Here is a 25,286-nt window from a genome sequence, read left to right as displayed (position 1 = left end):
CAGACCCAGAGGAGTCTGCACATCATCCAGTGAGCAGGTGAATAAATATACACCTATTCTCTCGCTGTATTTCCAAATACAGAGGATATTTTTTCAGCTATTCTTGCAGCAGGTGGTTTTAGTAGCAGATTGTCTCCGTCTGTGCATCTGACTGCCTCCATATTTATCTAGAAAGCTAAAGAGTACGGGGTTACTCTTACAGCATGTTCCTACACCTGGACAAGCGACACACACAAAAATCACAGCAGGAGTCCCCAAATCCACACTACACGCTGTAAATTAACATCTGCCAGATGCTGAGGCAACAGCAGTGGCAACTCTCTCGACAGCGAGGAAGACAGAGTGTGCCACGGGCCAGATGTCCGTGGAGAAAATGGAAGAAGAATGGGACAGAAATCAGCCCAGAAGCTAAAAATAACCAACTTTTTTGAGAGTCGACCTAATGAACAGATGTTGGAGGAATGACATCTATGCCCAGTCACACATACATCACCACAACGCTCATGACCACAGCCAGATGTCTCAAACTCCCGTTGTTTCACCTGATGTACACTGTCAGGTCAGTCTGATTACAAGCAGCGTGGCCGGGGAAAGACGCCTCTCGAATAACTGTGGAGAAAAATAAGGTGGCGGACATTGTCTTGGTGTGTATTTGTGTGTTTGTGAGGCAGTGTGTCTGAGCGTAAATAGGTCATCCATGCTGACTGGTAGCCTTTATAAGCCTTTATATTTGGCCAGCAGAGCGTGGCTCTCCTCAACCCTTCCTCTTAAGCTTTGTCTGTCTCTCTCTCTCTCTCTCATACCCACACACACAAACACACACACACACACAATAAAATCCTCAAAGAGACACAATTCAGCATCAGTGATGTATGAGCAGTTGAGCAGTCAGCAGGGTATTGAAGAAAACTTTTTACATTTTATTGTTACAAACAAACCGAGGCGCAAACCTGACGTTTTTACATCCGGAGCAAAGCTGACAGTTTGTACTTTCCATTACTAAGTAGCTATAAACCCAGTATTAAATCTGTGCTTAGTCACTCCTTTTTAAGCCCATGTCAAGAGTGGAATATAATTTAGCAGCTCTTTGGGTAAGGAGTGGGAGTGAACGGTCAGGGGAGAAGACGAGTGTGGTAAATTTCCTTCAAAACAGATATTTAAGATTTCATTTAAGTTTAAATTTGGCCATATTTGTCAGCGTAAAAGGTTCTTTAATCTGAAAAATTCTATTATGCCTTTTCATGGGCCCTCTGGTCTACATTCAAGTCTCAGTAAAGATTAAAAAACAAAACAAAACAACAACGCCTGAAGCTGTTGATGATGACAAAGAAAAATTGTCATCAAAACATAATTTGTGAAAAATGGAGAAAGAGCTTCACAAATCCACAGTGGGCAGAATATCAGGGGGGGACACCAAGATATGAATATGAATGAAAAACTGGAACAAACACAATATGAACACATTCACAAACTTCTGCTCCATCGTGACAACAGCAGCCGGCGACAGCCAACGTCGACGTGACCACAAACCACAGCTCCCGGTGTTCACAGAGGAAACTGAACGCTTTCCGAGCTGACATCAGTTCAGTGAGCTGCAGTGTGAAACGTCAAGGACGCTGCAGTCGTTTTGAGTTTGCAAAGAGAGGCGGTACTCATGACGGCGCTTGGTGCCATGCAATCCCATTGTAGCTTCACCCACTTCCTTCCTCCAAGAACTCTGAGTCACTGAGGCAGCGAGTGTGAACTGATCTAGAGTGACATGCTGCCTGGTTTGACCCTCAGCTGATTACGGACAAAAACACAACGTGGACTTGACTGCTGCATTAGAGTTTCACTGGACAGCACATTGCAATATACAGTATTACTGTAAAAGATAGTTAATAATTCAAAGACATGAAATCCTGTAGTTCAATAAGTTATGAGAGTCACATCCTTCAAATCCAGTTTGGTTGTTTCAGGTGCATGTGGAGCATGTTAAAGTTCTTGGATGAAGTTTAGATTACAGGCCGAGATGGTTCACAAAACTAAATGTGCACCAAGTAAATCTTAAATATCTTCTTCTTAAAAACTTTGCAAGTGGTTATAATCAGTATACTTCTTGATGACAATAAAAAAGGAATGTGGAAGCAGTGGAAGCTGTAGAAACTTGGAGAAAGGAGAGATTTACAAATTTGTCTTTCCAGAAAACCTTTCCAACAAAGTGAATCTTTAATTTTGATTATGATAAGTTTATAACAAATATTGGCCCAGGATGAACACACACACACACACACACACACACACACACTGGTCGACAAGCTGTTGAGCTGAGGATGCTAGGTAACATATCCAGACTGTCAGTCTCAATCCTCTCATATACTCCTGACAGCATGAGTCTGCAGCACAGCAAGTGGCTTACAGCACACACACACACACAACCAAATCGACACACACACCCAACCAAATCGACACACACACACACACACACACACAAACGGTTCATCATCATTTTGAAGAAGCATCCTTGCTGATGTCTCCTCGTGCAGAGGATGATGTTTCACGAAATGAGAGACGCTTTCTGACTCACGCAGCATCCTACTGTACCGTTTCCCCTTTAGCCGGGTGATCCCCAAAATACTTCACACAACGCTGTGAAATCTCTGAGCTGCATCTTTCCTGAGAAGTGCACCAAAGTGAGACATCACCAGTACTGAGAGTTTTTTATTAGGAACAAAAAAAGCAGCAGCAGGAACTGAGGAAGCCAAACTTCAGCCTCAGTTCTCCACCGGCATCAAAGTCAAAGCCAGAATCACATTGAAACAGAACACGATGCTCAGTGCATCAAGAACAAATGCCTGACAGCCACCGAGCATCAACAACGCAACAAACAGCTAAAACAAGCTGAGATGAAACCCCCAAACAATCATAAAATAATAAAAATACATATGCTGCTTTCGTTAAGGGGGGAAACTCTTTTCCAGTCCTCAAACGACTTCTCCGACAAGATCACACCATCGAAAAACAAGTTACTGTCGTCACGCTAAAAATAATTTTAATGTCAGAACCGACACACACACACACTCACTGACGCTATAAATGTCCATGAATTCAGACAGGAGCTGTCTGGGTTGGTGTGTGGGCAGGAGGTAGACAACGTTAAGTGGATTAGAAGGGAGATGAGCCCAAAAGGTCGTTTTATCCATGTGTGTGTGTTTGTATGCGTGTATCCAAGTGTGTGTGTGTGTTTGTGTGTGTGTCATGTTTTCACTTTGAACTTCACCAACACTGAGACCTCAGCGAGGGGTGCCTGGCACAGCGGGGAGTCTGACTGGCAAATCCCATGACACTGATAGGTTTAGTCTGTATCAGTTTCACTCATTGCAGCAGAACTTACTCAAAGTGATTAGTCACAAGCAGCTAATCCATACGACGCCATCACTGAATATTTACTGAGGTTTATGTAAGTTACCAGCCCTGCTCTATACTCTGTTACTAAGGAAAATGCTAAACTGTCAACATTCAACAGTTCTGCAGAGGAGATCCTGTTTGTTTTGTCTGTCTGTCGGGTGACGCGATCTCATGTCTGAAACCATGCAGGCTACAATGTGAAGGTGAACGACCTGGTCAATTACGTGCATTATTAATTAATTAATCCAAAACTACTGATGACTCACTAAATAATCAAGAATTTAATTTTTAACAAAAATAGTTTCTACTCTTACAGGTCATAAATAACAATGAAGAATATAAATAACTCCTCCTCCTCTTGGTTAAATTCGCTTCATGTTTCATTTGCAAATACATGGATTTGCCACCAGTCCCAAGCCGGCAGGTAGAGAGGGCCCATCAGGGACATTACCAATGTGTCGTTGCAGTGTCTAAAGGGGCTCCATCATGTTGTCATTGATAAGGACCAATGTCAGACGTCTCTGGGGGGGTGGGGGGGCCTTCCAGCTCGGTTGCCTGCCCTGTTGCCTGCGCCTCCGCCCCTGTACAATTTTTCGGATACTTTTGCTTGTATTTCCAGTTTATATGACATTATACTTCCACTCCACTGGGAATGTTACATTTTCTACTGCAGTAGACCTACATTTATCTCACAGTTTTAGTTAAGCAAGAAAGATACTGTAAGGACTGTACCACCGGTTACACTTGCACCTACACTGTACAGGGTTCCCCTTTGCCCTGGAGACAAAAAAAAACAGCCTTCAATTAATGCAGGAGGAGACGTTTCATCAACAAATACATTTCTTATAGCTTGTAAATTATTTTATTGAACCATGGTATTAACGTCTGTTCGCCTCTCCTCAGGGAAATATGAAATAAACGCAGTTTGCTGACAATAACTAGATATAAAATCAACAAATACTGTTAATACTCCGGTCTGAAGAACAGAGAAGCTGCCTCATTCTCTGGTGTCTGTTTACTGCTTCACTACAAGTATCTGATGCACAACTGGATGTTGGTGAGATCTCACCGTCCTTGTTGCTCCAAATATAATTTAGTGGAAGATTTTGAATCAATTGTGCCACCGAGAACATGCATATTGGGAAGATACAATATATTTACTTCATGTCTTTGATGTCTTGTGCTACTTTGTTCCCTGCTTGATTTTGCTCCCACTCAATGTGGGCTTTGTTATTTTCCTCTCTGTTATAATGAGCAACAGTGCTGTGTAGTCCAGATCATCAAATCCATGACAAACATCAATGAAGTGTGTGTGTGTGTGTGTGTGTGTGTGTGTGTGTGTGTGGGCATGCTTCAGTCTTCTGAAGTGATCATATCAGTACATCCAGTTTTTTTCTGCTGTAATTATTTTCTCTCAGCTCACTGTAAACCTCGCAGACCAGCAAGAAACTGTGTGAAGCCTTCGCTAAACTGTCCACTGTGGAAGCGTCACAGCAGCTGAACCCACTCAGGTTAGAGTGACAACTGGCAATTGGACAAAAGTATTCCTAATCCCAAACTTCAGATCTAAACAGTTTTCTGTGTCTCGGCTTTCACAGCATTGGTATTTCAACCTTAACGTCAAATCCCCTGTGTAACTAAAATAGATTAAAGTGGAGTCCTACATGTAAAGCTACACACACACACACACACACACACACACATACTCACACCCACACTTTCTATCCCTCTTTCTCCGCCTGTCTTTGTTTCCTCTCCTTCTTTCTGGGTGTAATCTGACAGCTGAGGAGAGTCCTCTGTTTGACAGTTGTGATAAATATACACAGAGGGACGGTGGGATTAAAGGGAAAAACAAAAACAAAACATTGCAGCAGCCAGTGCATCACTTCAAACACTGTTTGTTCTCTTCAAAAGTAGAACAAACGTCTATGAATTTATCTATAATGCTGTTGCGTCCCATCTGTTGCCTTTTATTTCTGACTCTTGTGGAACAAACGCACATTGACACGGATTGACAGATGTATTATTACATATTTTGAACAAACAAACAAACATTAGGACCAAAATAACAACAAAAACAATCTAAAGTTACAGAATTAACTAGTCATCATAATCATCTGACTGATTGTTTATTTTTTTTAAGTCTTTGATAAGACAAGATAATATGTAACTTGCAGGTTATATAAGATAACAAAACAAATGAAATGGCTGTTTTGACTAAAGCCAGAAAGCCAATCAGAATAACGTTGTCATCATCACATCTTTATTCCACTGAGATGATATCATGTGTTCTTCACATTTAAGAAGTTAATGATAAGAATAAGTTTCACATGTTTGTTACTGTCAGCTGTGAACTGATTCTCATAACAAGTTTGTTCTGTGTTGTTGCTCTGTGACAGAGACCTACACTGTCCAACTACTAAAAAACACACTGTGGCTCTGGGTGACGTGTTTGTTCATTATCATGAACATGATGCACACTGTAGTTTATTTTGGGTCAGTCCCACATTCACTGTCCTGCAGCTGGAAAATCCTTTGAGCATAAATAATCTGCATCTGAAAATAGTTTTAGACAAATGCACTGTTTACTCTTGACTAATGTTCGCAAAAAACAAAACAAAACAAAAACTACAATGGCAATTTTAAAAAGTGAAACATTAAAAATAGTATATCTGCTGCCACAGACAGGAAAATATGGATGATGATATGTATTGACAATAACAAAAATATAGAGTATACGGGTAGAATTAGGACACCTAATAAAAAAATAATTAATGAATTAAAAATCTAAAGGCCAAGTGGGTCTCTCTGTAAGAATCTTCTTAATGGCCATACTTTGATTATTTAGACTTTATGAATGCTCATTAACGTTATTTCTTTCTGTTCATGGTGAGACCTCAAGCTGTAGTGGAACTTTAAATTTCATACACACATGAATCATGTTGTTATTTCACCTCTATACTTGTGCACTTGGGGTGTAACCCATGTTTAAAAAAAGAAAGCAGCTTGCATACAATTCATTGACATTTTAAAAAACTTTCTTCCTGTTCTGTGAGTCCTTCATGTCTGTGTCACCAAACAACTTGTCGGGTGAAAACTGGTTGGTTAAAGTCCATTCATTCATAAAGTGCAGTGTATTTTCATTGGCCCCCAGACCAATACATACAGTATTTAATGCTCCTCTACAGTAGACAGTGGGTCTGCAGAGGTTAAAGGTTGTTCAGGCATCTAAACTCATCCAAAGTGTGATGTTTTGAAAACAAAAAGGCGTCACTTTCGATCAGAGCTCATCCTCAGCGAACTAACATGGATCCCTTTGTTTTACTGGAAGGTCTGGCACGATTAATTAGCTGTAGCTATTCTGATGATTCTCACACCCTGCAGTGTTTTGACCTGCTTTTCTCTGGCTACAACCTGAGCACATGGCTACACATGCTGAGAGCGCAGAAACATGAAAAGGCTCACACACACGGGCAGATACATATAGTGTAGTAAACAAACAACCGAGAGAAGCCCAGAAATCGAGCTTATCAGATCTGTAACCTCGCCTCGCAGCCATATGGCCTCTGCTCTGGTGTTAGGTTTTCACTCGACTCTCTCTGTCACAGTCATGGTAGACCTGTGCGCACTTTTTTCCACCACATGACATCACACTTTCCTCTGCGACTCCTAATGAAGTCATGTGATCTGCAGGGGGTCAGGGGTCACAGTGTTATAATAAATCTCCAGTGCAGTGGTCATTCGGGCTTAGTCGGCAGACATTCATGGCATACCGGGGCTAAAAGGAGAACAGATTGGTTTACATCCCAGCTAAAGTCCACCACTCATTATCACTAAATCACTGAGATTGTTTCAACTCTATATATTTATGTCAGAGGCAGCTCTGACTCACATGTGTGTACACATTGATGCCACATATAGTACCACTACCTACACAGGCAGATACTAGAAAGTAAAGACCAAGAATCACAAAAACTTTGTGGTACTGACACCAGACAAATTTGTCCTCTTGTTCCTCACAAGTAAGCAATGTGCAAGAATGTTTCTCTAATTGCTAGATTTTCCTTCACTACATCTCTTCCATGTGCATTCAGCAGTTACAGCAACTACAAGAGTTGTCCTGTTATCCAGGATGGGCCTCATTAGTGAGCAGGATGGAGAAACTATAGCGTCCATTTCTTCCATGCTGACAGATGAACAAAATCACCTTCATGTTTTGGGTTCAGAGCTGAGCAGGCTCGACTCTGAACCCAGATGTGTGATGTGTTGAAGTGTCGTGTGCACCGGTCTGTGTGATACGGTGCTGCATGTGCACCATCATGTTTTTTCAGGAACGATGAAGAGCTTGCTCTGCAGATCAGAGGTTTGGACACCCGCCAGCTGGTAGGCAGATAGAAGACTTACAAGTCATTAAGTCTGGTACGTGCGCTGCTGAAGCTACACAAAGCTGCACAAATTGTGCCTGTGCATGCACGCGAATAAGCCACTGTTTACATGGCTTTTTATAAGTGTATTGAGAAAAAGCATTTAGTGTGGCAATTGTTTATCCTGGGATGTAATTAACCAGCGAGTGCAGAGATTATTACACCATTAGCAAGAGTGCAAGTTGGGGAGAAAGAGTTAAGAACAGCAGGGAGATAAAAATCATTTAATCAAACTTGACCTGTCTCCCTGAGAAAAAAAATCACACATGCAGACACCAATCATTTTGAGTGACACACACTACGACAAGTGACTGAACAGCCTGGAATTAGTCTTGCCCTTTGGGGATCTGTGGCCTTATTACTGGTGTGGATTGAAATGACTCATTAATTATCTCACACATGCTTCGAAAAAGCTTGGTCACCGCCACCAGCCGAATATGATGTTACTACCTCAATAAATACAGAATATTTTGTCTCATTTTCGCCCATCGGTGGAGTGTTTCGGTCATGCTGACGAATGTGGAGTCTTATTGCTGCAGAAAAAGACAGACCTCGCCTTCATGCAAACGGGAGACCCTGTCATCACAGCCCTGATGACTGGCCTCAAGATGGGATATGAAAGGAGTCCATTTCTGGTGTCATTTCCTTTCTAAAGGCTAATGAGTTCCCAGATAACAAAATGGTGGGTTGATCCCAAGGGCTGGTCATTGGAAAGGGAAATCACGTCCTCTGCTCCGCGCCAACAGAGCAGCTGCAGATTGTGATGATAGCTGGCCGATTTCTGTAAAGGAAAACATTTCCCCAGAGACATCTCACCTGAAAGGCAACGGCCCCTTTTTTCACCATGCACAGCTCAATGTGGTGTGTGTGTGTGTGTGTGTTTGTGTGTGCTAGTGTGCATGTTTGTGAGTGTGTGTGAAGTGTGGAAGATGTGTTTTTATATCCCTCTGGTCTGCAGAAGAAGAGAAATTAATTTGATTCTCCAGCTCGTTAGATCGGTGGAAGCCAAATGGGGAATCTAAGACAGAAGGCGGACGACACCTTCTCAATATACCACCCCGAATGAGACGGGTGCAAGAAAAAGTGTGATGAAAAGAAAGTGAAGGGGGAAGATTGAAACAAATAAGTGTGGGGCTGCATAATATGACCGCGATGTGAGCGATGGATAAATTTGGGCATCAAGGGAAGAAGTGATGGACACGGAGGACAGGAAAGTAGAGAGTATGATGGATGAAAGAGCAGGAAAAGAGCGGGCGAGGGTGGTGATGGTGGTGGCGGTGGTGGTGGTGGTGGGGGGACGCTCTGTCTCTCTCTGTCACTAATGATGGAGGAAGGTCAAAGCCATTCCACAGTTGAGAGAATCGAATGATGCAAATTAGGCCTGATGCTCAATCAGACGCCGCGAGAGAGAGAGAGAGGCCAGGCTCAGGAAGCCCGATGTTTCGCAACAACACATGCCTGGATTTTTGCATATTAAACATCCTCTGCTCATGAGACACAACATGTCAAAAAATGTTCAAGTGTCATTTTACAGTTTGAAAAGGTCACATATGTCCAGGGAAAGACGAAAGAAAAGAGGAAAAACCTGTGTGATTTGTACAGCTGAACGCAGCCTGACTGAGTGACTGACTGGTACGTGGCACAAATATATAACTGAGCGGCAAGTAAACAGAGAGAAAAAGGAATGACTTGGAGGGAGAACGGAGGGGGATGGGAGGAGTGTGACAGCTTTCCTTTCCCTAGTCTTTGAAGAGCAGCATGGTGCCGGATTCACACGGGAAGACTTTACGATGAATATGTACACAGCTTTGACCTGAATGCATAAACTGATTGCAAATGTATGTTAAAATGCACTCAGACTCTCTGACGTGCTATCTTGTCGGATTTCTCAAGACCTTGACATCAAATCAGCCTCGAGCATTTTAAATGACCTTTCGCTTCCATTCAATCCGTGGTGAGATAAAACCATATTACCAAGAAAGGATGTTCACGTACAGTGGAAATGTGTAGCATAGGTACAAGGACGGAGAGAGCATTGCATATGCATACATGGCAGGGATGTAGACAGCAGAGTAATTGCACTGCTTCATGGATAATAGTGACCCTGTTAGCCCAAAAGCTTATTGGCTGTCCGTCTCTCTGATTCTGCCAGAGCGACCAATAGGAGCCGTTGCTGCCGTTTCAGATGTCGGGATGAAGGGGTTGGAAAGAGAGGGGGGGAGAAAGACAGAGAAATAGAGGTGAAGGCATGAGAAAAAAAACATGGGAATGGATGACGTGGGGAGGGGAGAGAAAATGGAGAGTGACAAGGATGGAGATGTGGAATAAAAGAAAGCAGGGGATGTGGAGGAGAGAGCTGGATCCTTTGTACTGAGGAAACAAAAGCGACAATCCCTGAGCACTGATAAAACTGTTCAGCTTGTGGTTGTACAGCAGCAACAGAGTGTGTGTGTGTGTGTGTGTGTGTGTGTGTGTGTGTAAAAGGAGACACTGCTTCACAGGACATTAGGTGATCATCACACTTCCTGGATCCTCTTCTCACCAGAGATCCCAGAGGAGGACAAACAAGCCATCCTTTCTCTCTCTCTTTCTCTCTCACGCGCACACACAGATACACACTTTTATATGTACATACACACACGCGCGGTTGTGAAGGCTTTGTAAACACTGCAGAGCAAGGTGGTGAAAAGAAACAGATTACTGTGAAGAAGAGGAGGAGGAGGTGGAGGAGGAGAAGGAGAGGGATCACAGGGGAGGAAGTTTCTGGAAAGGTCATAAAGGCGGTTGAACAAATAAGGGATGTTGGAGGAGTGAGAAGACGGTAAAATGAAAAATAAAACACACAGGAAGGGAGAATAGAGAAGAGGAGGAGATTAAAGGGAGGATGAGCCAGAGGAAGAGACAGATCTGTGGATGCGGAGCAGGTTGACAGGTTTAGGGAGAGTTCAGGGTCGGTTTGTTGATTGACAGCAGACTATCTGGAGTCAGAGCACCGTGACAGCTTCTATTAGCCTCCTCATGTCTGCGCCTACATACATGTGTGGGCACTCTTTGGCAATATTTGATTTATTTATTTTCATTTTATTTCTCGTTTTGTTTGCATTTTGCACCGTTAGTACTGTAGGACGTCCATGAGCTCAGATTTGTGTCTAGAACTGAAGGTAAGTCAAGAAAGACTACAGATTTGTGTTTATTAATGTACAATTTGTTAAACTTGCTAGATTTTTGGGGATTTTTTTGTTTTTGCTGGAATGTTTTACGCACAAGTGGCTCTTTAAACCTTACAGAAACTCAGATTGAAATAAAAGATGACTATGAAGAAGAATTTGTTTGCCAGGTTTCCCATCCTGGCCTCAAGGTTAAGAAAATGAGGGAGAAAATTATTTCAAAATTGAATTTCAATGATTCACTTAAAATTGAAAAAAGGTGAGATGATGTAGCCCAAACTCATGCAAAATTCTATTTTCGAGTAAATCCAGGATGAAAGTGGGGTAGTTTTTTTTCGCACTAATATTGGATCCGTCATCTGTCAATCAAACGTCTGAGACACACACACACACACACACACACACACACACACACACACACACACACACACAAGCTCGGTCTCGCCCCAAACATTGAATATCCCGCCCGCTCGATAACGACCAATCAAATTTGTTTTCCTTACTCGGGTAAACTCGTGCGGCAACTTGTGGAAGGAGGCGCGACAAACAGGACAAACGGCCATTTCTGAACACCTTCAAATTCATTTTAAGGGCGGGCGAATGAAGAGGGACAGAGAGACTGACACGTGAACCGACAGCAACAACAGCTCCTCTGCAGCTGTTGACTGAATCACCTTGACCTGGACTGTGGACTCTGCACTTGAGAGGTAAGAAACTTCAACAGTATCACGTCGTCAGCACAGAGGAGAAATCATGGTTAGAAACATCTGCAGTTCCAGCACAACTGGACAAACTCCATCTGCTCAGGGAGCTTGTGCGATGGCCAGCTGCTCCTGGGCGTCATGGTGAAACTTTGAACTGCTGTTTCCAAGGTCAAACATGAACTGACAGACTCCAATATAAGAACGCAGAGAAGCTGTTTTCCCATATTTTTGAACCACTATGGCGTCTGCGATGTCTTCACCACTGAAAGAAACGATGATGGTGATGATGATGATAATGCATGTTACCGTAGGGATGGATCATAGTGAGTCTTTATCCGCAGGTGCATCCTCTGCTCTGGAAGAACCGGTTACCGCCGGAGGAATGTCATTATCCAGCGTTAAAACCAGATATGAGAACCCCTCTGCCACTGATTCATCAAATGATTTCTCTCCCGTGAGAAGTGAGTGATGGTGTACGAGTTTTCCTGAGAGAATATTAGAGTAGTCAGGGTCCTCGTGCTCCTAAAGAAAGCCGCTGCGGCGCTGAAGACACACAGAGATGATGGGAGCTCTCCCCAGGGAGCATCCGGTTAAAATTCAAGGACTCTCTCCGTCTCTCATTTTCGCTCTCTCCAATGCTCATCTCGCTCCCTCTCTCCCTCTTAGCGAGGTCACAGCTGAAAAGTTTCAATGATGCCCCAGGAGGCCGCGAATAATCATCCAAGTGTGCGTCTGCATCTATGTGTGTGTATCCGACCGCATGATTGACCTTATGTGCGCACGGAGCGTGTGCGTTTTCTTTCCCCCCCTCCGCGTTGGAGATCATGTATAGACGTGTAGGTGGCTGACCGCTCAGTGGCCTCTGTTGCGCCCTCGCGGGGGTTATCGGATCGCCTGCCGCTTCAAGTCGCTGCACCATTTTGCATCCCAAACAGGAGATGTGATGTGAGCTGATAAGCATTTTAACCTCTCCCCTGTTACTTCCTCTCTCTCTGCAAAGTATCATAAAATTCAAACAGAGAGCCGGTGGGACTTGTTTCGGGGCGTTCAATAACCGTCATTCCACATCTTAAACGCTGAATATCGAATGTGAGTCAAACAGAGTGAGACGGCAAGTGCTCCATAATGAGATCAGTGGATGTCTTAGAGGGAGAGAGCTGCTGAAATAAACTCTCTGTTGCATGTTGTGCCATCAAAGCTATTCATCAGAAATGTGCAGCACAGTGTCCGTAATCACCCTATCAACAAACATACCGTAAAGATGGCAAAAAATAAGGCACAACAAATGTGCACGCAACCCCCAATACACATGGTTGAATGCACACACAACGCAATCTTATACTGTAGATACACAAACACACAGAAGATGACTTTATACACCATCAATCCTAGCCCATCTGCTTAGTATGCAGTCTTTTCCCAAGGACAGAGAAGACAGAGAAGAATCTGCTCTATCTTTAAATGATAGCGAATGAACTGGTGGGAGGAATGAGAGAGAGGCACGAAGAGAGGAAGAGGAAGAAAGAGTGAGAGCTGCAGGAAAGGCGCTGACAGCTCGCCGCTTCGAAAATAGCCTGAACAGTGCGTCTCCAAAATAATTCCCTTTTTCTCCCTGATCCTAATTTCATCCACAGTGGCTGAATTATTCATTGTAGAGCAATGACATGCAGAGAAGGGGACAAAGAGTCATTGCTCTATTTTGATTCACATAATAAATTCATGACTCCTATGTTTAAAAGGAAGGAAAATAGATGGAGGAGGGAGGGAGGGGGCTCAGGCCAGGTGGGTGAAAGCGTGAAACAAGGATGACACAGGAAGGTGCAGTGTGAGGAAAACAGGAGATTGAGGAATAAAGGCTCTCAGGTGGAAGCGGATGTAGAGGGTTTAGAGATAAATGGGTTAAAGTAGATTCTCTGGAAAAAGAAAAAAAATCCACACACATGAAGGCACAGCTGACACAGCATATTAAGGCAGGATCAGGTGAGAGTGAAGCTGACAGGCTGGGTGGGGAAACGGGAAAAGGAAAAGAGTGAATCAAATACTACGGTTTATGAATAACTGTACGGGTCTGAATGTAAGACTCTAGTTTTGTCATGGGTTGTTTCTTCAAGTTCAGTGTTAACCTATGAAAGTTAACATGGTTTCTTATGAAGGAAAAATGAAAACAAGCTATTTATTTATGGATTGTATTAATCAAAATAATCAGTTTCCTAAAGGCAGCTACAGAAAAGTGGCTGTTTTGGTATTATTTGGTCTTTGAATGCAAATCTTCCTTCCTTGGACATTAATAGTGCAGCTCCTCAGACTGTGGCTTGTTGTTGTGTTGTGTCATATGATAGATGGATAGTTCATCTAATCACCTGCCTTTTCGGCATGTTTCAGATGTATGGATGTATGTAACAATGTGAACTACTGTATATCTTTTTCCTGAACTAATAGTGTCCCAGGGAAACTTGTCCGACAGCATTCATCCGTTAAAGTGCTTCTTGTCTTCAAATGGCCTCCAAAAAAACAACAAAGCTGGGTCATCTTTATAATGGGGCCAGTACAGTCGTTTGTAGGAAGCAAAGCACCAGATGATCTGCAGAAGGAGACGCATGATGACAAAGGAGCAGAGAAGCAACTTGCCACAGGCTTTTGTTCTCTCGCATTTTTTAACAAGTTGCAGAAACAAACTGAGTCAGGGGACACACGGCACCATGCAGACCGCGAGCTAACCTCTGTCTGTTCATCACTCTCTGCAACTCAGTGTGTGTACAGTAGAGTGCTCAAACTCAGCGTCTCTGCTTTGGAGTTTGTTTTCACATGTTAAAACACACCCTGACTGCCTTGCTAAAGGGCAACAAGTCTCAGACTGATATAACGCTGGTGAAAAACACAGAGGTCAACACGCAATTGAGCACATGATTCGATACAGTTTTGTTGTACAAACGAGAGGAGAAGCCAAGTAAAGAGTGATTTCATTTTAAAGAGGCAACATTTAGCTCCATGGGAACCTTTAGAGACACCAGTATACATCTACGCAGTGACTCAACTATTGGCCTCTTTATAATAGTGACACACATAAAGGACAAAGTGACACATATGTGCTGGCATCCCCAAGTGACTTCCACATGCCTCAAGTCCTGCAGAGAGGGTGACGCACATGTATGCCTGCGCAAATGTGTGTGTGTGTGTCTATGTGTGTGTACATGTACGCACACCAATGGTGAACAGTCCCCAGGCTTCTGCAAGCCTGTTTGTGTAGCAGTGAGGCAGAAGTAATGTCTGAATCTGTGCTCCCTCAGAGCGAAATATGCGTCTGTGTGTGTGTGTGTGTGTGTGTGTGTGTGTGTGTGTGTGTGTGTGTGTGTGTGTGCAGAACACGGGGTCAGTGCTGAAGGACATTACAAAGAATCTGTCCATCTACACTCACCCAAACAAATTACTCCCACAGCAGCATGGAGGATGTTTAAAATGAAAAACTGCACACTGGGATGAAAACTATAGACACATTCAAATCACAACATCTGTTAAGGTCCAACTGAAATTTGATTTCTCCCTCTCTTCATAAAGAAATACAAACTATGATGATACTGCAACGTAACAAGACAAACCCCATGTTTGACATATCTGTGGAGACACCGTCCAAGCTTCTCGGTGGGCATTTTTCCCATGGAAGAGGTTGACTGACATTTGAGAGGATGCGTTGCTAGGCAATGCACTGTCAACTTCCCTGGTGCACTGAAACATGTCATAGCCTCGTAGCCCACAAATGTTGACATAGCACGCTGTTCCCAACAGGCCCACATGGTGGTTACATGGCCACGGTTACATGGCATTAGCAAAGTGTCCATCTCACAACTGTTGGATAATGTTGTTTACTTTAATCTGGATCGTCACACAGTGAAGTTTCAGTTTAAGTTGACTGCTTAATTTAAGTATGTGTTGACACTGATGGCGGCTGACCGTAAGTGCAATCTCGTGTGGAAGTTTTTCTGTCCCGAGAGCAGCCACGACTCTCGATGTGATGTGCGTGGGAGGATTGTAAAGTACTGCGGCAATACCACAAATCTTGTTAAGCATTGCACAAGATTTAATCACAATGCAGACTATGATGAGGTAATACAGCGGCGGTCTGAGGACGAGCAGCTGCAGAGATGCTGCTACAGACTTCACTCACAGAGTCCTTTAGTTGTGGCAGACACTATCCAGGTACAGAGAGAGAGACAGCGTGTAGCTATAGGCGACGTTTATCACTGTCACCGACCGTAGGAAAGTGATACGCATCTCTCTGGGCTGCAGACTGTGTGTGTTGACGTTCAAACAACTGGGATTCCCTGGCTTCATAAAACCACAGACTTATTCAGATTCATATTTGAATTATACGCTAATTTAATATTTGGTTATTAAAGTGAAATAAATAAATTCATGCAACAGTAAACAGCTAAAGATCTGAAATTAATATCGCTGTCACAACAATTACAACAATTACATAAACACATTTCTAAGTTTCATTATTATAATCTTCAAAACATTGAATGGTTAAATGGTTGTTTTATTTCCAGTGCATTTTAATGTAAAGCATACATATATATTTTAAATGATTTACTCCACAGGCAACACACCATAACTTACTAAACGCACACCTGTGACCCAGTTCATTTTTTATGAAACCTGTTTGCTCTCAACTGTATTGGCAATACAGTCTGGGTTTTATTTAATCGGAAAGGAAAATAGCTGCATTGCACATATTAATCATAAACTGCTTTGTGTCCACCTACACAATAGGCTATCGGACCAATCAAATTCTTAGTCTGAAACGGAGATTTACACTAGTTTGACTACAGCTATTTTTGATTTCTTGATTTTATTTTCGGTTCAACTTTAAAGGATCATAGGGCAGGATTAATGAGAACGGCCAGTGACGCGACGGCCGCTGCGCGTAACTACAGCAACCAGGGAAGCCACCGGCACGGGAGCGCGCACAGACTCTTCACTGTTTACTTTACTTTTTACAGTCTTTCCTATCTGGGGAGGGAGGGGGGGTATTTTACTGTAGGTTCTCGCTCTCACAGACAGACAGACAGACAGACAGACAGACAGACACACACACACACACACACACACACACACACACACACACGCACGCACGCACACACACACACACACACACACACACACACACACACACACACACACACACACACACACACACACCTTCACTGTGCTGCAGCAGGAGGCTGCTTGTCTGTTCCTCTGAGCTCCTCTGCATGGATCTGTATGGGCTCCTGCTCCTACAGGCCGGTACCGAGAATTAACGCGCCGGGTCCGGGTGTCGGGCCGCATCTGTCAGGGTCCGCGGTCCCATGAAAACCACTAAACACCGGACATATTCATGATTTCATAAAAAAAAAAAAAAAACGGACGCGTCGCGGACACGGCGGCCAGGACGTGAAAAGTGGACGTGTCCGGGCAAAAGAGGACGTTTGTCCACCTGCCTGATAACGTTGTTAAAGTTATAACGTCGGCTTTTAACCGCTAGCTGCGGCTAACGGCTAATAATAAGACAGTAGTGAAGAGGGAGAGGGTGTGTAAGTTAGTGGCCTGCCTGCTGCTGTGTGCGTGTGTGAAGGGAGGGGGAGAGGGGGGGGCGGTTAACAGGGCTTTCAGTTGTGTTATAATACAGGGAGTGTCGCCACTCTGTTACTATATCAGTGGCTCTGCCGCGGTTGCCCTCTTCATGTCTCCATTCCATTGATCCATTCGAAGGCAGTCGTGGACGCGCTGACGTCAGGTCCGCCGGCCAGCGCGCGAAATTCACCCCCTGAATTGCAGCGCATTTTGCAGCACAGACCCCGTTCAGAGCAATGGAGAGATACGCGGGTGGGCTCGTTCTTTTTGGTTTTGAACGCTTCCTCACCCATTATTATTTAAAAAACGTAAAACGCATGGGTATTTTCCGGTATTTTCTCACAAATCCTGCCCTATGATCCTTTAAAGCAAAAATCACGATTATTTCCACACTTTAAAGTATTTTGACACAACTCTGGTTCCTCCCTGACCCTTTCTCACTCAGTCTTCCATAAAGGGCATCACATTTTAATTTCTGCAGGGAGCAAGCAGTGTTCAAGAAATGATACTTGAATCATTAAAATCCAATTTGCGGCACCGAGGTACAACACTCCATCATGGCTATCAGCCAAACCCTCCCCTCAACCTGACAGGAAAACCTGGTTTGTATTGTGCCAGAACAAACTGAGGGATCAGAGGAGAAATCAATAGCAATACAGCATTCATTAACAGAGTCCTCATGGATCAGAAAGCTGTTCATCTACTAAGAATCACAGATGAAAGAGTGAAGGAGAGAGAGAGAGAGAGGGAGGAGAGAGCAGAGGGGGAAAGTAGAGCGTACAAGTGAGACTGATTGACCTTATGTGTATTAAGAGTACGCGCCGCACACACACACACACACACACATGCACGCACACACTGACAGAGACACTTCGATTGTGCTCTTGCCTAGAAGGCATGCGGTTAGAGTTAATGAATAACGTCCCCCCTGCCCTGAAGGTCTGCTCTACAGATGGCATTAGATGGTAACACACACACACACACACACACACACACACGCACACACAGACACACACACGTCCTATGTTAGTTGTGAGGACAGGACACCCATTAACATAATTAATTCCTTGGCCCCTCACTTAAAACTTAACACAAATATGTCTAAACCCCGAAACCCTTCCACTAAGACCCAAGAATTAACCGTCTCAACCGGACCGACCGAAATGACAATGGTTGAGGAACAAAACACACACAAACACACAAACACAAACACAGAGCCAAAAACAAAAGAGAAAGTGAGGAGAGGAAGCGGAGCTCCTGCATCTCGCGTGTGGTCATTAATTGAGTTGCATTATTAAAACGTAAGGTGACACTATTTAGCCTGCACTGACATTCAATCAACACTATCAGATATTTGTGAATGCACACACACTTACTCACTCTCTCTCTCTCACGCACATATGTAAAGGGTAATCTTCTCTCACTGACCTGCATTAACATCTGCGGAGGGAATGGGAGCACAGGTGAGTGGAGGACAAACTTCATGACCCACATCAACATTTAATGGAGTCTGAGAAACATGAGTCTTTAATTCAAGCAATGCAGGTAATGAGAGGTCTGCCACATGTACACGTACACAAACACACTCACTTAGGCTCATCAAACTCATAGGGATCTGGAGAAAATGGATAAAGATATACAGTAAAGTGAGTTGTTGAAATACACTGAAGTACCAGTCTGATGAGAGAAAAGACAGAGGTCTGGCTGTGTGATTGATCCGAGAGCAGCTTGACTCTTCACATCCTTGTTAAGATTGTAAATAGTCGGGATTGATTTCTTTCTGAACCATCAGCTGCTGCTTGAATACCAGTGAAATTACATTTACTGACTGAACAGAGGAACAACGTAGCAGTGTCTGTTCAAGGCTTGAAGCTCAAAGGTCAATGAATTAGCTGCTTTAATGTGTCCATTGTGGAGTGGCCTTTCTCTTTCTCCACTATACTGTGGCTGATACACGATATTGACGCGCATGGGTGCAATTAAACCAGTCCAAACGAAAGTTTCAATGTTACTCAAGATGGATTTATTTGTCCTTACCATAAATAACTTAAATTCCAGCACTGCATGTCACGGTAAAAGAAACGTGCGCCTCATCAGCCACTTGCTCACCCTAATCAAATAACCCCCGTGACCTGTAGTGCCTTACATCACTTCCTTGTCCCCAAGAAGTAACCAAACACACCCCACCAAAATAAAGCACAAAATAAACATCAAAATGAAACCCAAAACTGGCTCCTACTACACATTGTAAGAACCAATCTCTTCATAGCCAGCACCAGGCCGGTTTATTTCCTTGACTCTTTTTCCGCTGCTTTGTAAAAGCTGTCAAATGGAAATGGTTGTTGGTAGGGAGTAATATTAATTGCAGTTATGTGATGTTATGGTTAAAGGCCATCTGTCTCCATTCAGTATATTTTTTCTGGTTCCTGCGATGGAACAAAGAAATGTCTTAAGAAAGTAAGGTGTCAAAGTAAGAAGCTCTCTTCTGAAAGAGGTGAAGCCATAAAATAACTTTAGACAATGAAATCAAGTCTCTTTAAAAATACACGTAAAGGGTTTGAAAGTAAAATGAGACCCTTTATCTGACTTTTAAATGAATTTGTATCGAGCTGAGTGATCGCAGCAGAATGGGATGGACATATCCTCAAGGACTTTTTTGAAGATTTTTGTAATTTCAAGGCAAGATTCAATCATCACTAAATTCAATTTGAGAGTTTATTTTACAAAGATTGGGAATGGCTCCAGGGACGGTTGAATCAGACTGAAAAATGAAGCAAAGCTAAATGCTAATTCATTATGAGTGTTGGACGAGAGATACCAGGTGACCTTAAAACTTTCCTATCAGAGCCACAGAGCTGAATGTGAGAGTCGAGAGAGAGAGAGAGAGAGGAGGGAGAGTGAAAGAGAGACAGACAGCGAGCAGGTCCGCGAGCGGAAGAACGAGCAACAGAATCTGAGGGGCCTCGGGGTCACGTCTGAGAAAATGCAGCCGGGAAAGTAAATTAAAGTAAGCGAAATGGAAAGCGAAAGGGCATCGTGAGGAAAACAGCAAAAGTGTGAGAGAGAATAATTTATCACAAAAAAGGGTGGGAGAGTATTAGAAAGAGGAGAGGTGAGGGAGTAGCAGGTTGGGGGAGAAGAAGGTGATGGGGAGGGGGTGGGGGGGCAACTGCAGAGCGGTAAAGGAAGCCTGAGCCTGTAGACGAGTCCTGAGTTCACATCTGCGGGTTATTTGCCCTGAGATTGAAGCCCCACTTGTTCATTTATTGACTGGGCTCATACCCAGTATTTTACACGCTCGTGTGCGACGACACCAGCAGCAGCCAGCGCTTCAGAAGCCTAATAACCTCAGTGAACACACACATTCACACACTGAGTGGAAATATTACACCCTCACTCACGCTGTTGTGCTGAATGATACTGGAAGCAAAACCATTAAATTCGGTTTTGTGAACGACCTCTGATGCAACCTCAAGGCTCTGTGCTGTAATTCCACACTTAATAATAAAACTAGTGTATGTGTATGTGTGTGTGTATGTGTGTGTGTGTGTGTGTGTGTAGCTGTGGGCATTGTAGAAGTGTGTCTGCGCCCTTGTCCGTGCATGCGCCTCAATCACCATCTGGCAATCTAATAGCAGCAAATCTCCACGCAGGACATCGTTTAGACCCTTGGTGCATTTCTCAAGGTCAATCATCATCTTCACACACACAAACACACACACTGAGACACACACCCGTCCTCACACTGAGATCAAAGGTCCTTCAGCACGCCTACGTACCCCCGGTCACCTTCCCAATCAAAGCCTCTCGTGCGCGGCCCATCATAGCTCCTTCCCTCCTCTCCCTCCAGCAGGAACAGTGTGCTCACATCTTCCTCTGAAGCTTAAACCTTCTGTTATAGCAACTTAAACACAATCTGTGTCTCATTTCATAGCCGTGCCCATCATTCTTCCCTGTTACGAGGACACTGAACTCACTAAATTTGTTGCTGAAATCTGGCAACACTGCCACATTGTGAATAAAAAAGCGGAAAGGTAAGGGGAAAAGTTTTGTTCTTGAGCACTAGGTTATTTATGTTTTGATTACAGTGAAGAGAAAACTAAGATGAACGGTGAAATTATTATCCAGACTAAACATCGCAACTTGGCTGAGGACAGGCTTGTCCTGTGGTGAAACTGAACCAAAACAAGTTTGCTGTTTGTGGGTGTCGAGCTCGTCCAGATTTATTAAGGAGTCGACTGCCAATACATCACACGCCATGTTTCAATACACAGTAAAAAAAAATGTAAACTGTAACATGAATGTCCTGACTGATCCATGCTTGGCAACATTAAGTGGGCCCACATAGTTTTTGCTTGTAATGTGAAGTTTAACATTTTGGATGTGCATAGTTGTGCTATTTTTTTTATTTATTTATTTAGCACAAACAATATCATATAAATAAACAACATGAACAATCAACATTACTGGGATGTGCAAAGGGGAGGTATGAAACCCAAGAGGGCTTATATGAAAACCTCACCCAACATATTCAAAGATCAAATTTGGTACGGTTTAAAAACAAATAACATAGGAAAATAATTGAACAATAATGAAAAATAAGTAGAAAAGTAAGAGATTAAACAGTAAAATATAAGGAAATAAGTTATAATAGTTGTGCTATTTTCTCCAAATAAATAAATAAATAAATAATGTCTTAAATGAATTGTGTTTTACAATGGTGGTGTGAATGTCTAATCTTTATCATTCAATTACCTATCTAACTGATAGGATGATGGGGAAAACTACACAAAATGAGAAAAAGGTTTGAACGCAGCAGACGGTGTTTTATAAATAAATAAAACTCTGTGTTTCCATCTGTGAATCTCTGTCTCTCCGTCTCTATCTCCACCCTCTGTCCCCAGGGTGTGTCTGGAAACTATCACTTTGCCACTGTGTCCACTCACTGGAAAATGACATCAGCAATCAGCACCTGTCAAGCTCCGGGGCCAAAACATTTTCACCCACATTTTCTCATTTTTCTGTCACCCTCTGAAGTGCTTCGGCCCCTGCGACCCCTCACACTCACCTCGGCCCTCTTTTATGTAATCCACGACTAAATCGCTTTCCCCATCTCCCTCTTTCTGTTCATTACGTCCTGTTCCTCTCATCTTCCTCAGTGGTCCTATACTATACTATATGTCACATTTCCAGTATCAGGCTCCATCTGTGTCTTTTCACACTGTCTCATGGGCTTGGCAGGAGAACGGACTGCTACACTTCAGGTAGCTGTCACACTGCTGCGCTAAAAGGATTATACTGGGCTGGTGCTGGAGGTATGTGTGCCTGTAATATATGGATATGTGTGTAGCACTTTTGTAGGGAAGAGGTTGTAAAGTGGGATCATTACCACAGAGGTGCCAGGGAAGAAGAAGAACAAGAAGAAGAAAAGCTAGACAAAAAGGTGGTTCAAGAAGTCAGCAGGAAAGAGAGGTTATGATTCAGGGGGGGTTACAGCTCTCTGGCAAATCTCTCCTCTCTCAGACGCCAACAGCAAGTCTGCCCATATGCTGAGAACGATCTGCCCGCCAGCTCTGTCTGGGTTTTTTTTCCCTTCTTGTTTTGTTTTGAAGACGAGACTGTGAACAGCGATAAAGTTAGGAACCCAAACAAGTTAATGAGGACCAGGAAATAATGAGCTGATTGCATGATTAGAGGCATAATTCGTCTGTACACTGAACGGCTCCCACAGCTATTTCATATTTGCATATCTTTTCTGAATCTAGGTGGAGCAGCAATAACATGAAGCCGCTGCTGCGTTCAGGGTCACACTCCTTTCACTCAGGTTTGGGCATCCGTAAGAAAACGGCCATGAAATCACCACCCCATCCTTCACTTTGATTGTTGAGAAGGCAGACAGGAAACTAGCCGGCCATGCTGTCCGGAGGGGCAGAGCCAGGTAAAGGTAATTGCTTAGCAAGAGAATGAAACAGGAGATAGGATCAGGAGGGAAAGGGAGAGGGGGTGACAGCCTATAATTGGAAATGGAGAAAGAGGGACGATGGTGGAAAAAGAGGTGTAGAGAAGAGAGGGGGAGGTGTTCAGGTGGAGAGGTAGAGAGAAACAGGCCGACTGCCATGAGCCATATGCACCCTGCCACAACGTGACATAACACATGGCCCCTCATGTCATGTTACCACACATGGCATCCTGCAGCGTAGCATGGGTAAGCAGAGCTAAACATGTCTCACACAAGAGCTCACAGACAAGTCTTCACTTCAACTCTTCCCACACACACACACACACACACACACACACACACACACACACACACACACACACACACACACTGACAAGTTTGCCTGTCATCATTTTTTTTGTGTGTGCACAAATTATGTGTGCAGGACGAAGAGCTGTGCAAAAGTTAATGTGATGAGCGGCGCTGTGTGTGCTGAGACGAGTGGATTGTTTAATTTGTCCGACGACACGTAGGATTTATTTGCATCATCTCTGACAGCTCACGAAAGCCATTATGAAATGCCTCTAGTGGTGCACAGTAAATCAGTAATGTTATAACAAGATGTAGATGGTAAGAAAGCATGACCACACAAATCCGCACACACACACAAACACGCACACACGGTATCTCTCCTTCCTTTGCTGCAACAACTATCTCAGGGCAAGTAGGGAGACTTGTCAGGGTGCGTAGTCGTCAACACTGAGGATCTGCAAACACGCACTGTTGCGTCTCGAGTGTGTCTGCGCTCCGATGGTAAAAGCAACAGCAACGACGGAGGACAAAATGTAGCTACATATAGCCTATAGTATGTGTGTTTGTGTGTTAGTGTGTGTAGTATAGGTGGACATACCCAGGACTGAAGCGTGGTCCTTGATGCCTCCTCATCTGTCCAGCTGTGCGCGAATGTGACTGTATTTTCCTCCTCCTCCTCCTCCTCCTCCTCCTCCTCCTGGCTCCACAAGTTCCGCTCCACACGTGCACTCCTCGGATCCCCCCTCTCTCAGTCTGCTTCACTCTCACACTCTGGCATCAGCAGCTGTGCCGAACCTGCCACTCGTCCCCCCTTCTTCTTCCTCTTCTTCTTCCTCCCTCCTCCTCCTCCTCCTCCACCTCCCTCCAGCAGGCTCGTATGTACACACCTCCTTTCACTCCTTGTTGGTTATTGTCCCCCCCCCACCACTCACGGGAGGAGGAGGAGGAGGAGGAGGAGGGGGAGGTTCATTGGAGATGTTCCTCTCTTTCAGACAGTGCTCCTCAGTGGGTCGGGGCGCCCTCCATCTCCCCCCGGTGTGGATGTGGGATTATGAGAGAGAGGAGAGGGAGGATGATGGGGAAGGAAGGAGCGTGCTGTTGCTGTTGCTGTAGCCGCCTCCTTCACTGTGATCGCCTCTCTCGCGCTTAGGATGCTTTTCACTCTCTCCTCCTCCTCCTCCTCTTCTCTCCCTCTCTCTCTTTATCTCTCACCACCTCTCCTCTCTCTCTCTCTTCTCAGTCACTGTCTATCTGCTGCTGCTGCTCCGGCTGTTTGGATTTACAATTCAGTGAGCCGCCGGGTGTGAGGTTTAGGGAGTGTCTCTAAACAGCCAGGCACGGGAAAAAACGAAGAGACTGAGATTAGGGAATGGAGAAACGGGAGAGAGGGACACGACTGCATTTCTAACAAATAACAGAGGAAAAATACTCATGATAATAATGAAGACAATAATGTGTAAATTACAGGTGTGTAAAAGCTAATTGGATGTTTTTTTCGTTTGTTGTTGTTTTAAAAATATGAATGGATTAAATGAAAGAAAAAAATGAAATGAAAGGACAGATCTGTTTTTCTGAAAGATAAAATCTTTGATGAAGGTAATCTTGGGTGGAAGGTGATGGTCAACATTTATCTTCATTTTGAAGGTATTTCAAAAACAGTTTCTTATATGAGGATTAAAAGAATACGCGGTCTTGACTGATGCAGTAAGAAGCTACTATGGGTGGCCAACAGGGGGCGATA

At 43.8% G+C, this 25,286-nt stretch overlaps 1 protein-coding gene across 1 annotated transcript in view; it reads right to left on the bottom strand.

Moving 5' to 3' along the window:
- Window positions 1-24,678, bottom strand: part of lingo3b (leucine rich repeat and Ig domain containing 3b) — a 35,299-nt gene extending 10,621 nt beyond the window's left edge. The window contains exon 1 of the mRNA XM_085805823.1: window positions 24,144-24,678. The gene's annotated coding sequence lies outside the window, so the exon portion shown is untranslated. The remainder of the gene's footprint in view (window positions 1-24,143) is intronic.
- Between the last annotated feature and the right edge of the window lie 608 nt (window positions 24,679-25,286).

The sequence above is a fragment of the Trachurus japonicus genome, chromosome 17 (assembly GCF_045865225.1).
Source record: "Trachurus japonicus isolate A0001 chromosome 17, Traja_1.0".
Classification (NCBI taxonomy): domain Eukaryota; kingdom Metazoa; phylum Chordata; class Actinopteri; order Carangiformes; family Carangidae; genus Trachurus; species Trachurus japonicus.
The sequence above is the reverse complement of the archived record's forward strand: the minus strand, read 5'-3'. Positions and strand labels throughout refer to the sequence as shown.